The sequence below is a fragment of the Tachypleus tridentatus genome, chromosome 13 (assembly GCF_004210375.1).
Source record: "Tachypleus tridentatus isolate NWPU-2018 chromosome 13, ASM421037v1, whole genome shotgun sequence".
NCBI lineage: Eukaryota > Metazoa > Arthropoda > Merostomata > Xiphosura > Limulidae > Tachypleus > Tachypleus tridentatus.
The window spans coordinates 176,876,695-176,895,074 of NC_134837.1; positions in this window are offsets into that span (position 1 = coordinate 176,876,695).

Genomic DNA, 18,380 nt, shown 5'->3' on the forward strand with positions numbered 1-18,380 from the left:
GACGTCACCATCAGTTTAAAGTCTCATAATCTAAGCCTAATTTCCATTTTTTATTGCGAGCCCTTTATTGTCAGTAATTCCAGGAACGTCTATTGTGTATATTTATTGTTAAGGTAAATCTAAATAAGGATAATTTAAATGATTAACGAGAAAGACGTAAGTTGATGTTACCTTATTGAGATAGAATTTTTTAAGCTAAAAGATGCATTCTATTTTGAAGTGAAATATGTACACAATAATCTGAAAGCACGTTTTGTCCGCAAAAGGCCCAATATACGTCGTCACAGAAGCTGATTTTACTTTGTATAATATACGAGAGAACTAATGATGACAATAATTTTTGTTATTAATTGAACTGATTGAATTGTATAACTGGCGGGTAAGTGCCAGTTTTGTGTTTTGTTTTTGTCCGTTTTTTTTTAATAATTTCGCGGAAAGCTACTCGAGGGCTATCTGCGCTAACCATACCTAATTTTGCAGTGTAAGACTAGAGGGAAGGCAGCTAGTCATCACCACCCACCGCCAACTCTTGAACTACTCTTTTACCAGTGAATAGTGGGATTGACCGTCACATTATAACGTCCCCACGGCTGAAAAGGAGAGCATGTTTGGTGCGACTGGGATGCGAACCCACGACCATCAGATTACGAGTCACATGCCTTAACCCACTTAGCCATACCGGGCCTTTTTGTCCGGTATTTGTAGAACGTAACATGAACTTGGGATACAAAGTAAACTTTGGTCCAAAATGTAGTGTAGAAATACAAACGTACTCATTACCTGTATAAAGAAGAATTCCAATCGAAGTAACGTATTCGTGGTAAAAACCTAATTTATATACAATTTTTTGTGTAACTAAAATCTTCTTAAAGAGGAAGTGTGAAACTTGGGGAATTTTTATTAGTTCACGGTAACAAACAGTTTGGTAATTATGCTTGTTTGTTTTTTGAATTTCGCACAAAGCTACTCGAGGGCTATCTGTGCTAGCCGTCCCTAATTTAGTAGTGTAAGACTAGAGGAAAGGCAGCTAGTCATCACCACCCACCGCCAACTCTTGGGCTACTCTTTTACCAACGAATAGTGGGATTGACCGTTATATTATAACGACCATACGACTGAAAGAGCGAGCATGTTTGGCGCGACGGGGATAGGTAATTATGCTATTTAATATATCTATTTTTAAATGCTGTAACGTGACATGTGTGCTTCACAAACACACTTTGCATGATTAATTGTCAAACATCAGTTTAAATTTTATAGTTTATGCTGTAACTTTGTAAATATTTTGAATCATTATTAGAATTTTTGAAAAAGATGCCTCACTTGTTTATTTGTTTTAGAGAAAAGCCACATTGAGCTATCTACTGTGTATACCGCGAGTAATCGAACTTCGGATTTTAGTTATAAAATCCAAACTTACTGTCGTTTCAACGGAGAACGAATAAGATACATTGCTCAAGAAAACAGGACATATCTCTGTACGTATTCTGAAGTTCCTCACACCGTAAATGTAAAAGACAATATCAGAATTCATCGTCTTATACTGTCCACAATAAGGAAAAAAAAAAACTATTTTTATTGTAGAACAGTAATAAAAATAATTTATTGTTGTTATTATTTTGTCATTGAAATTATTAATTGCGTAGAAAGATACATAAAATCAAAACCAACTTTCTTTTTCTGGTTCATCTATTCTTTTTAAAATATGATTTGTACACACTTCGTAACTTAAAACACAACACTTTCAATAAGTATTATTCCTTACTAGTTTCTGATCTTTAGTTATATTTCTGAATGAAATATAGAGCATCAACAGCTCTGAAACCGGTAACTATAAAATAATAAAAATGTTTCGCCTTGTGTTGTTTTTTTATACTAGCCAACACATTAGTTCAACCACAGAGAAGACATAGGGCTCCAGGGAGTTGGATACAGATTCATTACAACCCCACCCCACCCCATTGGCACAGCGATATGCTGTTGTTGCTTGTTATTAAGCCCAAAGCTACATGAAAGGCCATTTTCACTCTTCTCATCATGGGTATCGAAATCCGATTTCTAGCATCGCAAATTCGCAGACATATCACTGTGCCACTAGGCGGGAAGGGAAACACATTAGTAAACCAATCTAAGTTAAATTGTTATTATTATCCTAACGAACGTGTTAGTTTATTGAAGTAATAGTTTAATCTTAACATCATGATGTCGCAACACACCATGCAAATTGTAGCATTGTGTATGTAAAATAATTGAGCCTACTTCCTTTCTAATAAAAGATGATGTTGTAAGCAAATCTTGCACTTCAAATACAGATTTTGAAACTTGATTATAATCTCGGGATTAATGGTTATACAACGAAAGATTAAGGTACGCCACGCGAGCAGCTGCTATTAAACGAATGTGAAAAACTTAATTGTGATGAGAGTTAAGTGACTAAACTTTTACATCAAAATACTAATTTTACTATTTCTCTCACGAAATAAGAAATCGACAAAATATTGTGGTGTTATTGTTATCGAACGATAAAATGAAAAAACATTTTATTTTCCAATTTTTATTTATATTCTTGGTGCCTGTATCCAGAATATTTTAATGTCAGAAATATAAATGCTTATTATTTGCATCAAATTTATTTTGAGATATCGGCACATATTCAGTCATTCACGAGTTCTTCCTTTACTTCACTGAAATTACAAGTTTTAGTGAAGAGTAAAATATTCACATATACATATTTAGTATTGGTTCATGAGAATACACATTACTAGTTTTATTAGCATAATTTTAAACAGAGATTAGTTACAATTTGAATGTAATAGTGATAATATTGATTTGTATTGAATAAAAATAGTAAGAATATCTATTAATATAGAAAATATTTGTCAAGATTTATAACACCTATGCTATACTAGTTACACTATTTTACTTCCGCACGTGGTTTAGTTTTAATAAAGCAAGTATACAAATTAACCCGCCTAAGGTATCTATTTACTTAATGAGTGCGTCACATTCAGCATACTATACAAGAGAAGTCGACGAGTATAAATACTAGTTATGATTAAATGGCAAAACTTCTGGTAAAGTAAACAAATATTTTTGGATTTTTATCATCAGATAAATAGCGTCAAACTGCGTACAAGATGATAAAACATTGTACCTTACAGGAATACGAATTAGGAGAGATTATAGGCTACAGAAAGTACAGGAGATCAATGGTAAAGTAGTTAAAATACTTGTTAAAGCGCAATCTCCCATGCATAGAACAATTCAAAAGTATCGGGAAATTAATAAACGCTCGAGTCAGCCAAAAACGTTGTCTGATAAACCTTCATTTTTTACCTAAGATTTTTCAGATTTAACAAAAGTTTTATTGGCTTAAAATTAACAATAACTTACAGTTCACCAACTTAATCTAGTTCACACCGACACAATTACTGTTTAATTAATTTATAATTCAAATAGTGTCTCGACCATTAATAGGCCTGTTGTATCCCATGATGAGTACTGGTATTGTCCTAAAGGCTTCGTTGGCATTGAATATGGTAACTATACTGTGGCTGACATATTATTGATTTTTTTTCTTCCTACATTTTGTGTAATTAAGTTCATCCTGCGTCACCATAAATGAAGGATTGCCACTTCTGCAATGTGATTTTCATAGATGTGAGATGTACATCCATTTAATAACGTTCTACACCATAATGTTTTTGTACAGGGCTTTTAAGCACTGGAATTTTTATGTGAACTATATGAAGTAACAAGAACGACTTCATTCAGTTGTGGACTTAAATAGACTAGGTTAACGATTCCAATGTGATTGTATTGTAGATAGGGCTATTGTGTGGGCTGCACCCTGTCCATTAGGCATAGGAGTTTATCTATTAAGAATCTTTATGCATGAATGCCCATGCATATCAGCACATTTTAAATAATCAACTACAGAGGTCTCTGTAGAATATTGTGTCAGGGGTACAATATATTTAGTTCCAGTTAAGTAATGTTCTCTGCTCCATAGTACGTATGACATCGACATCTTGTCCTGGTTCGCCTGTTAACTTGAAGACTTAGATTGTAGCCCTCTGCCGGCTGAACTTTCTAAACGATGATGAAATAAACACTCTTTGGAACATAGATGGGAACAAATTGCAGCAATTTTTCAAGCCAAAGATATTACAGAACGGTGTTACGTCAGATGTCATTACGGTTTTACTATGATTACATGGCAAAACTTCTGGTAGGGGTAAACAAATGTTTTTGCATTTTTATCGTATAATAATTGTGCTCATTTAATTATATTAAAAAAGTTTCTGTTCTCTGTTTATCTTTCAAGGCAATGATTATAAGTATTTCAATTTTTAGATACAGAGTTTCAGGTAAACAACTTGAAAATACATGTTGTGTAACCTTCGCTTATTGTTGTTGTTTTTAGTGTAAAACTATACAGTAGGGTGTCTCCTCTGTCTTAGTCGCTTGATATTAATGTGGCCAATCCATAAACCTATCTCCCACCTACCGTATATTAATCATTATATAATTTAGCTAGCTATTACACCAATAAAAACGTATATAAACTTTACTGTTTGGTAAACATAAACCTGATATCGCCATCCCAACACAGACATATTTACAACATAACCAGCTGCAAAAAAGAGTTACGATTTTTGATTTTACAGTTCATGACTGAATTATTTTTCATAAATTCCTGAACAAAATTATTAATGAGTGAAAATATTGCCGTTCGAACATTCAATACCAACAAGATCATTGTGATTGTGAAACTATACAAAAGATTAATAAGTTAATGTATTTTATCACAAAAGGCTCGTTGAGGGAAAATAACGTCCATAAAATGTTTGTTTTAATAATAGTTGGATAAGTCTGGTATTCATTATTGCTATATAAGTACGGTATAACGGATTTACGCGTTTGCTTTCATATCTACATTTCAGTTCAATGTATGTAACTTTTAAACTTAAATTAAAATTTAAAGCTATTTGAAATCGTAATACATAACGTACGCAACATAATAAATCGGAGAGTCATCTGAGGTAACTTATAATGCGTAATAAAGACTATAGCGCTATATTTTTTTATTGTATAAAAACAGAAATAACTGTTCAATCCTCACATAGACCACCTACATATATTAATAATTCAGTAACAGTATATTGAATGTTCCCATCTTAATCGTTTGTAATAAAGCACAAAGTTACACAATGGCCCAGCTGTGCTCTGCTCGCCACAGATATCGAAAACTCGGTTTCTAACGTTGTAAGTCAGAAGACATACCGCTGTAACGTTGAGGGGCGGTCCCTGGTACAAATAGAAGGTATGAGTCTTTGTTAATAACATGTCTGCCTGTAATAATTTGACGTATATTTCATTATTAGTCAAACCAAAGCAACAATGAAGTCTTTAAAAAACTGTAAAGTCAAAATAATGATAACGCTATGCCATTTATTAAAATCGGTAACTAAAATAAATTGTTTTCTCTAGAGGAGTGTTTACTATACTGTGAGGGGTCTTTCACGAAATATCCCATGTTCATTCAGGTTGCAATACTTGTAATATTAAAATTCCCCTGAATGAGCCAGCTGCAGTACTTCATTAATATCCATATTTAGTCTTATGACCCACAGTGTCGAGATTGATACCAAGATGTTGAGTGAAGTCAGACACGTCAAAACAAAAAAATTAAAATATCCTTAAGTCCCAGGGGTTTCAGAGTTTCCACTAAATCGAAGTCCTCTACTACTTAAAACTAAAGTAATTCGAGTTGCGCGAGGATTTGGTAACACACCCAACCGATTATGAGTTTATCTGTACAAGAGTGACCTATCTAGTGTCAGATCTGTGAGATAAAGGAACAAGGAAGCTGATAATTTATTTGCTAAACGGACAACAAAAAGTCGTCTAAGTTTGTTTCACTTGGTTGGGTCTACTGGTCTTTTCGCGATCAGTTCATTTCGCTGCCTGACAATTTTATGTAATAATCTCCCTCAGTTATCGTATTTATAATCATAAAATAAAAATATTTCGTCAGTATTAATTCATTAGACAAACACGTCAGTCAGTAGAATAGTTGAAATTATTAGTTTATTAGAAAAATACTCTTTCAAAATAATACAGGCACTTATGGTCTAAAACGAAGAAAGCTTTTTTTATTTTAAGGATTTGTTTGTTTTGAATTTTGCGCACAGCTACACGAGGGCTATCTGCGCTAACCGTCCCTAATTTAGCAGTGTGAGATTAGAGGGAAGGCAGCTAGTCATCACCACCCACCGCCAACTCTTGGGCTATTTTTTTTCAACGAATAATGTCATTGACCGTGACATTATAACGCCCCCACGGCTGGGAGGGCGAGCATGTTTGGTGCGACCGGGATTCGAACCCGCTATCTTCGGATTACGAGTCGAATACCTTAAAACGCTTGGCCATACCGAGCCCTTATTTCAAGGAATGTTTCTCTTATAAACTAATATATTTTCTTAATATTTTACTGACTAGAGTGTTTGCCTAATGAACTCTTACTGACGAAATCGTTATATTTTATTATCTTAAATAAGATAACTAAGTGAGATTATGACATAAATTATTAGGTAATGAAACGAATTGATGACATAAAGACTGGTAGCGAAATGTTCAGCAACGAACTGTCCTGCCACCGTTGCATTGTCTTCATTCCTGCTCTGTATTACGAAATCATGTGTGTTCATATCCTGGGGTTTTATCTCCACAATTTGAAGAAAAAATGCATCTTTGTAGTCTGTGCATGTGTGTGTGTGTGTGTGTGACTAAACGTGTCGAAGTTGATTCCTACTTTTGAAATCGATCATAAGAAAATCGACTCTGAAATATCAATAACTAGCTGGTAACGCAATTGAGTTGACTCTATTCGATGTCAAATGCTGCACAAGGCAATTGAGAGGACTGTATTCGATGTCAAATGTTGTGCAAAGCAATTAAGTTAACCCTATTCGATATAAATCTTTAATTGATACAGACTATAGGGTCATCTTTATTTCGCACGCACACACTTACAAGTGGAATTTATATTCACTATTGATTGTAACGGGATGAATATTTTATGATCACCCTCCCTCTTCTATTCATCGTTAGCGTGCAGTCTTAACATTGCAAGAAACTAATAAAGCTAATCCCTTCTCTCATCTTTGTACATTTACCTATATAAAATAAGACAATTTGCAAAAGACACTTAATCTCTTGGGGCGATGACATGGCGTAACGTTGTGGTCAGTGGATTCGATAAGTTAGCCATTCTTCGTCTCGTTGGCACAAAAACGAGCTCCGTACTTTAGAGCTGTTGGTGAGCTATAAGAGTGACAACCAAATTCCATTATTCGGCCATACAAGGATAACCGAATATTTTAATGTAAGCACCGTTAGTAGTGCCCTTCTTTAAATCTTTCAATTAAAAATAGGCATAGGTACAACCTTGAAAGTTGATGAATAGAGTACATTTCTGATATGAATAGGTACAACCTAAATAATGATGATTTTTTAGTAATGCCCAATAACTTTAGCTAAGTTTCTTCAATATTACTAAAATATTAAAATAAAAATTTATAATATTAACAATATAATATTATAATGTAAAAATACCACTACTTGTATAATAAAACAACGACATGTAACTTTACAATTCCTCATTCATTGTATGTAATAAGAGTGTATGTGTCTTTCTTATAGCAAAGCCACATCAGGCTATCTGCTGAGTCCACCGAAGGGAATCGAACCCGTGATTTTAGCATTGTAAGTGCGTCGACTTAACGCTGTACTAACGGGGAGTTTGTAACGACAAACTCGAGGACTTGTCCAAATGACAACATAGCAGTATTGATACTAAGGTACATGTTTAAAACTACGACAAAAGTAATTTCGAATGAACTAGATCTTGTTACGTTCCTGGTCGTATTCACTTGTCATGAATGATCGATTGAAATGTACGGAAGAAAGCTGTAATTGGACAAAATACGAGATGAATAAGAAAACTGGCTCTCGATTCTCTCTCGTTTCTACACTGTGAAACACGACTCACTTAAACCAGCTTCGAGTCTGTGGAGGTATATTTAATAAAGCAGTTTCACGTTCTTTTCTTTTAATAAATATTAATATTCAGGCTGGTGGGGGCGCAACATAACCCTAACTTGTAAATGTCACTCACTGAATCCTTTCAAGTGTTCTTGAAAAACAAATTAAACTCCTCATTGAACATACAGAAACTAATAAAGATGTTCATAATACACATATACATACAACATACATACAATACATAGACACATAAAATACACATACATGCATACAATATATATAAACACATAATATACATAAAATACACATATACAACATACATAGACACATACATAAAATACACATATACAACATACATAGACACATGCATAAAATTCACATACATGCAACATAAATATAATACAGACACATAATATACATAAAATACATAAACATACAACATACATAGACACATAATATACATGAAAAAATTCAAATTTTGAAGTATTCACTTGATTCATAAGACATGACATAGAGGGCGATACAGTTTGTTTTTTGTTTTTCGCACAAAGCTACTCGAGGGCTATCTTTGCTAGCCGTCCCTAATTTAGCAATGTAAGACTAGAGGAAAGGCAGCTAGTCATCACCACCCACCGCCAACTCTTGGGCTACTCTTTTACCAACGAATAGAGGGGTTGACCATCACATTATAACGCCCCCACGTTTGAAAGGGCGAGCATGTTTGGCGCGACGGAGATGCGAACCCGCGACCCTCAGATTACGAGTCGCACGCCTCAACACGCTTGGCCATGCCAGGCCCAAGAGGGCGTTACAACTTGTCTAACTTGGCAGAAATGTTATACACACTGTTGTGTCGTAGGTGTTATTCGTTGTACTACACAGAATTGTTGTATACACTTTTGTGTCGTGGGTCTAATTTGTTGTACCAGACAGAATTGTTGTATACAATATTGTGTAGTGTGTGTTGTTAGTCAACCCAGACAGAAGTGTTGTAAACACTGCTGTGTAGTGTATATTATTGGTCAACCCAGACAGAAATATTTTATACATTGTTGTGTAGTGTATGTTGTTGGCCAACCCAAACAGAAGTGTTGTATATACTGTTGTGTAGTTTGTGTTATTCATTCTACTAAACAAAAGTGTTGTATACCCTATAATGACCAATGTACCAGAATCAACATTAAGCAGAGATCACATTATCGCTGAGGTGACAAACTATTCAGACATGGTACATTACATGAATCATATTCTATAATTTTCTTCAAAACTAAAAAAGAAACTCGAAAACCCGAGCACTCCTTAAAGGTAGGTCTTTCGTCATCAGGAATAATTGGGAATGAAGATGTTAAGTGAGATATAAGAAAAGGTGGCATTACACAAAGTAGATTATCATGAGTAACGTTTCAGTTGTGACTAATTTACTTTATGCCACACGACAGGAACATATATTAGATATAACACATAGTATTAGGTATAAAGAGGTCAGAAAGTTTTGTACAAGAAAATCAACCTTAAAGTGAAACTTTACTGATAAAATAAAATTATGACATGATTTGACGATCGATAAGTAAGAAAATGTTAAGTAGGAAAAATTGAACAGATAAAACGAACATAGACAATAAATAATAAGTATTAAGAAATATTAAGGATGAAAATAAATAACATTCACCGTACATGATATTATTGTTTTCAAACAGGGAACTAATTATAGCTAAAGATATCTGATTCCAGAATATAGGTTTATTCTATAAGTATGAACAGTACTTAGTGTAGCAATCCAATAAGCTTCTTTCATTTCTCTAACATTTCTAATTTTGAAACCATTTTCGACTCATTAGAATAATTACGGAGATTTTGAAGTGTTGGGCAACAGAGGGAGTTCTTTTTCGGTTTTAATAAAATATTTATGATTGTTTAAAAGCTCTCAAAAGGTGTTTGGGATTGTCCTAAGTGAAGTTTGTTTGTTTTGAATTTCGCGCAAAGCTACACAAGGGCTACCTGCGCTAGCCGTCCCTAATATAGCAATGTAAGACTAGAGGGAAGGCAGATAGTCATCACCACCCATAGCCAACTCTTGGGTTACTTTTTTACCAACGAATAATGGGATTGACCGTCACATTATAACGTACCTACGGCTGAAAGGGCAAGCATGTTTGGTGAAACGGGTTTCGAACCCGCGACTCTCAGATTACTAGTCGAACGCCTTAACCCACCTGGCCATGCCGGGCCCCTAGGTGAAGTAAGTAGTGTTTTGCAAATAACTTCTTTAGTAATTTTTAACGGTTTACCTTTATATTCGTCGACAAAGCAGTCGAAAGTTTTTAAAAACTTGCAGGTTAGACAAGGAGCTTTATTATACAGATGACACACATTTCAGTGATTAGTTGTAATTTACTTTTTTCATGAGTGTTTGGGTGTTTTTCTTATAGCAAAGCCACAACGGGCTATCTGCTGAGTTCACCGTTTTTTTCGTGAACCAAGATATGTCTAAGACTTTTGCTCTTCCCAAAGGAGACAACTGGAACTTCAGGAAAATCTTGTCTCAGGTGATCATTCAGTTGTTGTAGATGGAATGTAATTGTTTTTTCAGAATAGGCGAAACTTTTTTGAGTTTAAATTGATAAATAATAAAAACTTGACGAATGGTATATTTAGTTAGCATGGGTTGGATTGCAGGTTTTACAATGAAGATATTCTGGTCTGTCAGTAGGTTTTCTTATAAGTCAGTGTGTGAAATTTAATTATTTAAGGGGTAATGACATCGAGAAAATTAATTTGAGTTGGTGAGTAATCAATTGGTTATGTATTGTCAAGACAGCTAGCAAGAGTATTAGAAATTTAATTAAATTAATTACAGAACAACGTTTCGATCTTCTTAGGTCATCTTCGGGTTAACAAGTTTACAAACTTTCTTTGTCAACCTGAAGGTGACCTAAGACGGTCGAAACGTTGTTCTGTACTCTATTTTCATTAAAGTTCCAATACCCATATCAGCCGTCTTGAGAGATACATTTTTGTTACAAGTGGGTTTCTCGTTATCACATAATCAATTGATTGTTTTGTGATATAAGACTGATGTTTAACTGATTCAGATTCTTATGTAACAAAATAAATGTTTTGTTATTTATGTAATGTTTGCAAGTGTGTGATTTCACAGGGCTTTGTTGTAAAAGTTGGATTTCAGTATGGCACATAAATATATTGTCATGATTATTAGTCATCTTGGTATCCATTGCGATACTGTGAGTCTGAGATAATGTTTCTTGAATTCAACTTGAAAGACAAGAGAAAACTGGCAGAATTTAAAATTCTTGTGAATTTAAAAGGTTTAAGGCAATTTGGGGAATTTAAAGTCCTTCATCATATGGAATATTTGTATAAATGGAATAAGCATCTATTGCTTAGAAACCTGTTAGGAGATGGTTGTATGTTCTCACTGTTTTTCTAAAAGATATTCCTGAACTGATTGTAACCTTTATGTAAGAGGGAGAAATACAGAGGATGTCTTTTATGTAGCGGTCAACAAAATCAGAAAACTTCTAAGTGGCCATATTTGTGTTAGAAATGATGAGACAGGGGGGATGGTCAGATTTGTAAATATTTTGGGTGAAAGAATAAATACTCGGTATTAATTGCTGGAGCTATTTAAGTTCGTCACTGACGGTTTTAGTAAACTGAACTCTAGTTTCATGTGTGAGTTTCTTGAAGAAATTAATGTCCTGAAGTTCGCAATTAGTTTCAGCGATAAACTGTTATTTTTAAAACTAACAATAGCCCTATTCTTGTCTACTATTGTTGGATTTAAGATCCTTTAAAGGAATTCTTTGTTCTTTTATTCAAAACATTGCGTCATTGCTTGAAAATTTTAAAGGTTCGTTTCTATGGATAAGATCTGACGTTTCCACTCTACATGATAAATTAAGTGGTTGATGGAAAGATATCTTGAGATATGGTTTGTTTTGAATTTTGCGCAAAGCTACACAAGGATTATCTGCGCTAGCCGTCCCTAATTTCCTAATTTAACAGTGTAAGACTAGAAGAAAGACAGCTAATCATCACCACCTACCGTCAACTCTTGGGTTACTCTTTTACCAACGAATAGTGGGATTGACCGCCATATTAAAACGCTCCACTGTCTTCATGTTTTCTTTCACTAACTAATTTTCTGACTGATCTGCACCTTACTGAACTTTACCTTCTACTATAATTGTCGTCTCCTCAAAACAATGGATTTACTTGTAACTTTTTGGGATATATAATTATATCTCTAATACAATGTTGATGACCTGATCACACGATGAGACACTCTACAATAATCTCTTCAATCTACTGATCCATTCATTTTAAAAAACACTATCTGCCCTAGCTCTAGTACGACTACCCACCTATAGAAACACTAATCACCTTTGTATCTCAGAACGGCTGGTGTGAGGATTAACACTTTTATCGATAAGCAGCTTATCACTAGAAGTGTTAATACTCATACCAGCGATAAGCAGCTTATCACTAGAAGTGTTAATACTCATACCAGCGATAAGCAGCTTATCACTAGAAGTGTTAATACTCATACCAGCGATAAGCAGCTTATCACTAGAAGTGTTAATACTCATACCAGCGATAAGCAGCTTATCACTAGAAGTGTTAATACTCATACCAGCCGCTCTGAGATACATTTTATTTCAGCGGATCACTCGTCATCGAGAACCAATCACCTTTGTAAACATATTTAATGTTTTACATATAAGGTGAAACTGTAATTGTGATAAAAAGCATTTCAGTATTGAAAATTGTTATGTACATTAAGTAACAGTTACATAACCCTCAGGAGACGTTTTTGCTTATTACGTAATTGCTACGTAACTTCAGGTGGCATCCTTTGATGGTCCTTCACTGAGGCGACATCTTTTGGATGGTCAAGTTCCGCGATAAGTACTAGCGCCGACTTCACAATAATTTATTGGAGCACACAAATGTTTTATAGTTGGTGTATTTCATCTAGTTTTGTTCGTTATACATCAATGGCGATAACAAGTTATTAACATAATAAACTATTAAACATATTTCTTTCAACAATAATGAAATCACAGCCGTGCAGTCTGCTGCTTCTATAAGGAAGTTAAATATTATGTGCATCTGTTTATTTGAACAAATAATTATTATCATTTACAGATAACAGAAAGCACAACACTTTTCATAATGTAAGCTAGTTATTACAAGCATATACAGAACATCAGAAACCCTTTCACACTATATATCAAATATTACTCTTGTTTACGGGTTAAGGAAACCCATATCACCTCCCATATTGTGTATTCTGTCGTCTACAGGTGAATATAAACCACAACGCTTTTCAATCCATGTTGTGTATCCGACATTACTGACATCTACATAACTTTAAATAACTAACTTCTCCATCAGTCAGGTTTATCTACATATTCAAATTATAATTGTATTTAAATCAGTTCTTGTTTTTCGAGTAACAAATTTATTTTGATTAAAAGAAGATGCTTTCAAGATCCGACAACAACGATTTTTTTTTTATTTTCAAAGTCATGCTCACTTACTGTGAAATGTTATGTACACAGTCATGTTGTTTCTACACAACACACTCTCACATAATCTTATCCAGTGTTTTACAGCAAGTCCTAACACAGCACTGTTCAAACTAACAGTTTAGTTGTGGTCAGTAGATGTAAGATCGAGCAGAAGTTAAGTAATCTTGAAAGTTTAATAGCTCTAAATCCGAAAGGCACTTTAAACGAATAGAATTTGCTGTGTTTAGTTTCTCCTCATGTTTTAAGTTTGTTTACTTTCGTGTATAAATATAACCGGTTAGCTTACATTAGCCTGCATCCAAATAATCCCTGTTCACGAAACTACTTAACTCTCCTGGATAAAACATCGATATACTAGTAGTTAACTTGACGAAAACACTTATAAAGGTATTTTTTAAGTAAAAGGAGCAGTTACGGCACTATTCCTTCAGAATATTAAAATATTCAGTGTTGAACGAAACATCACTGCTACTGTTAATACAAATTGTTAGCTCTAGCCACTTTCATAAGGTTTGTTTGTTCGAAGTTAAGCACAAAACTACACAATATGCTATCGGTGCTCTGCCCACCACGGGGTATCAAAATCCAGTTTCTTTCATAAGGATTTGCAGTAGGAGATATCAACTTTTTAATTAATGTCTCTTAGCGCACTTGGTGAAAGTCTGGAACAAAGCTTCCAGTGTATCATGTTTCAACTCATTAAAAGTTTATTTTGTTTTTGGTTTGTTTGTTTGTTTGTTTTTTAGAAATTCGCACAAAGCTACTCGAGGGCTATCTGTGCTAGCCGTCCCTAATTTAGCAGTGTAAGACTAGAGGGAAGGCAGCTAGTCATCACCACCCACCGCCAACTCTTGGGCTACTCTTTTACCAACGAATAGTGGGATTGACCGTCACATTATACGCCCTCACGGCTGGGAGGGCGAGCATGTTTAGCGCGACGCGGGCGCGAACCCGCGACCCTCGGATTACGAGTCGCACGCCTTACGCGCTTGGCCATGGTTTATTTTGTAATACCGAAATTTCAGTTCTAGGGGTAATGTTTCAGACGTATTAGATATTTACGTTACATATATATATATATATACATACAATTAAATAATAATTATCTAGATTTTATTATTTATTTTAAATTTATTTTTATGGGGCCCCAGGTGGTTAAATGGTACATTTTTGGACTTATGACTCAAAAATTCGAGGCTCACTTCTTTGCAGTGGGCGGAGTACATATAGCCCACTGTAACGAAATAATATCGATACAGTGTGTGTGTGTGTTTTTCTTATAGCAAAGCCACATCGGGCTATCTGCTGAGCCCACCGAGGGGAATCGAACCCCTGGTTTTAGCGTTGTAAATCCGTAGACTTATCGCTGTACTAGCGAGTGACATCGATACTGTAGAACATTCGTCGTCTCACCGTTACTGTCACAACTCTATGTTTGTTTACACAGCTGCTGGGTGATTGTTCGTTGTTAAACGTAAAGCTGTACAACAGGCTATCACGAGTGTTGTAACCAGGTTTTTATAGTGTTGACTTACCATTGAGCCACTTGGGGCCTTTTCACAGCTGTGGCATTTTCACTTAAGGTAAATTAACATGCATTTTGCAGTTCTGTTTTTCCTGGTTCTCAGTAGGCAAGGATTGAAACAACACCTAGATTTTATCAAAATCTTTAATCATTCTGTAGGTTTAGATAATAAAGACATTAATGCTGATATTTAGGGTTACTTGACAATGGAGTATATTATTACATCTCGAAGTTTCCCAGGAACAGTTTGGAGTTAAATAAATTGGCAAAGGTTTGGAGATATAAGTCATAAACATCCTCTGGTGATACAGAGATAAGCATACGGACTTACAACGCTAATATCCAAAATTCGATTATTCACGGTAGACACAGCAGACAGCCCAAGGTGGCTTTGTTCTAAAACATATAAACAAGACAAGTGAAGTTGGTGCATGTGGTAAAACATAATCATGTTACACTTTGGATATTATGAGCGAACATGTTAAGTTTCAGATAAGTAATTCATAAAACGTATAAAACAAAGTATTTAAGAAAAACAGAAGTACAAAACTATACACTCAAATATGTGACCAGTATATACGCGCTGAGAGAACAAATAGACTACACACACATACATACATATATACACTACATGGCCAAAAGTATGTGGACACCCCTTCTAATTACTGGGTTCGGATATTTCAGCCACACCCATTGCTAACAGGTGCATAAAATCAAGCATACAGCCATGTAATCTCCATAGACAAACACTGGCAGTAGAATGGGTCGTACTGAAGAGCTCAGTGACTTTCAACGTGATACTGTCATAGGATGCCATCTTTCCAATAAGTCAGTTCGTCAAATTTCTGCCCTGCTAGAGCTGCCCCGGTCAACTGTAAGTGCTGTTATTATGAAGTGGAAACGTCTAGGAGCAACAATAGCTCAGCCACGAAGCAGTAGACCACATAAGCTCACAGAACGGGACCTCCGAGTGCTGAAGCGCGTAGCGCGGAAAAATTGTCTGTTCACATTTGCAACACTGACTACTGACTTCCAAACTGCCTCTGGAAGTAACGTCAGGATAAGAACTGTTCATCGGGAGATTCATGAAATGGGTTTCCATGGCCAGGCAGCCGCATACAAACCTAAGATCACCATGCGCAATGCCAAGTGTCGGCTGGAGTAGTGTAAATCACCGCCATTGGACTCTGGAGCAATGGAAACGCGTTCTCTGGAGTGATGAATTACGCTTCACTACCTGGCTGTCTGACAGACAATTTTAATGTTGTCTGGCAGATGCCAAGAGAATGCTACCTGCCTGAATGCATAGTGCCAACTTTAAAGTTCTGTGGAGGAGGAATAATGGTCTGGGGCTGTTTTTCATGGTTTGTACTGTTTCAGTGAAGGGAAATCTTGATGCTACAGCAAACAGTGACATTCTAGAGAATTATGTGCTTCCACCTTTGTGGCAATAGTTTGGAGAAGACCCTTTTTTGTTTCAGCATGACAATGCCTCCGTGCACAAAGCGAAGTCTCACAAAGACATGGTTTGCCGAGATTGGTGTGGAAGAGCTTGACTGGTCTGCACAGAGCCCTCTAACCTCAACTCCATCGAACACCTTTGGGATGAATTGGAACGCCGACTGCGAGCCAGGCCTTCTCGTCCGACATCAGTGCTCGACCTTACTAATTCTCTTGTGGCTAAATAGGAGCGAATTCCCGCAGTCATGTTCCAAAATCTAGTGAAAAGCCTTCCTAGAAGAGTGGAGTCTGTTATAGCAGCAAAGGGGGAACCAACTCTATATTAATGTCCACGATTTTGGAATGAGATGTTTAACAAGCACATATGGGTGTGATGGTCGGGTGTTCACATACTTTTGACCATGTAGTGTATGTATACATATATGAACCTGAATTTAGTAATGATCAATCTATTAAGAGAGCAGATCCTAATTATTCCATTCTTGGAGCTACCACATTATTAATAATGTTAATTACTGATTAATTCTGAAATTAAGTACTCTACGCAGATTATAATATTCTAGGTGACAAGAATAACAATAATACAGAACAATATAACATTCTACAAGAGAGAGAGAACTCTCTTAAAAGAGAAGAAAATGCTGCACACGACAAGAATAACGATGTCACATCAGACTAGAATATTTTAGGCGACAAGGATTGTTGTTGTTGTTTTCAATTAAGCACAAAGCTACACAATGGGCTATCTGTGCTCTGCCCACCACGGGTATCGAAACCCGGTTTTTAGCAGTGTAAGTCCGCGGATATACCGCTGAGCCACTGGGGGCGGCGACAAGGATAGAAGTGTTATAACAGAATATAATACTTTGGGTTATTAAAGCAATACTGGCGTTGCCGATATACCGCTCTGCCACTGGATGAGGTTTCAAGTTTTAACCAGTCATAAATATTAAAATGCACGTCTCTTTTAGGTCATACTAAATCCATCAATTTAGTGATTTCTTTTATTCTTTTAGTAATTTTTACGCAAATTTACGCTAAAGAACATCTGTGCTTAACCATCATTTATTTGAGCTGGTAGACTAAAGCTAAAGTAGCTATTCAACAGCATCCGCAGCTAAAACTTGAGCTACAGCAATGGGACAAAAATCTTAGACCGTTACTTTCATAGTCTTGTACACTAACCATTAGGCATAAAAGAGATATAACGTGTAATAGTATAAATTAACCCTCATTCAAAATGCTAAGAAAAATACACAATGTGCGTATTTGCATAGACGCTAGACAGTCGCCTTCCTAGTGGATAAGCAAATCATTTAACAAGTGTTATTCTCTTGATCAACTTTCGTCTTGAACTAAGTATAACTCTTTGCATTTTACAACCATTGTTCCCTACCAAACTGGAAACCTTGGTTTTACCCATAAGCGCAAAGTGTCTCCATGTAACTCTTTGCTCTTTACAAACACATACAAAAGTTGTAACCTTTAGATATAATCAACTCGGCCAGTAAAGGGCATTACTGACGATAATTTATTCTACACAATGTGCTGAGCTTAATCAATATCTTTCAGAAAATAACAAAGAAACAAAGGTAATAACTAGGAAAAAACAACTCGACAGGTTTCTAAACATGTGTTTATAATAAAACTACTTAGAAACTCAATAAAGAAACCTTTTATATATAATCCTATGTTAATTAAAGATGGTAAAAAGTTTCATACGCTTATCTCTGTCTTATAATTTGCACATTTCATTTTTTCGATGAAGACTTTTTTTTCTTTACTCGATA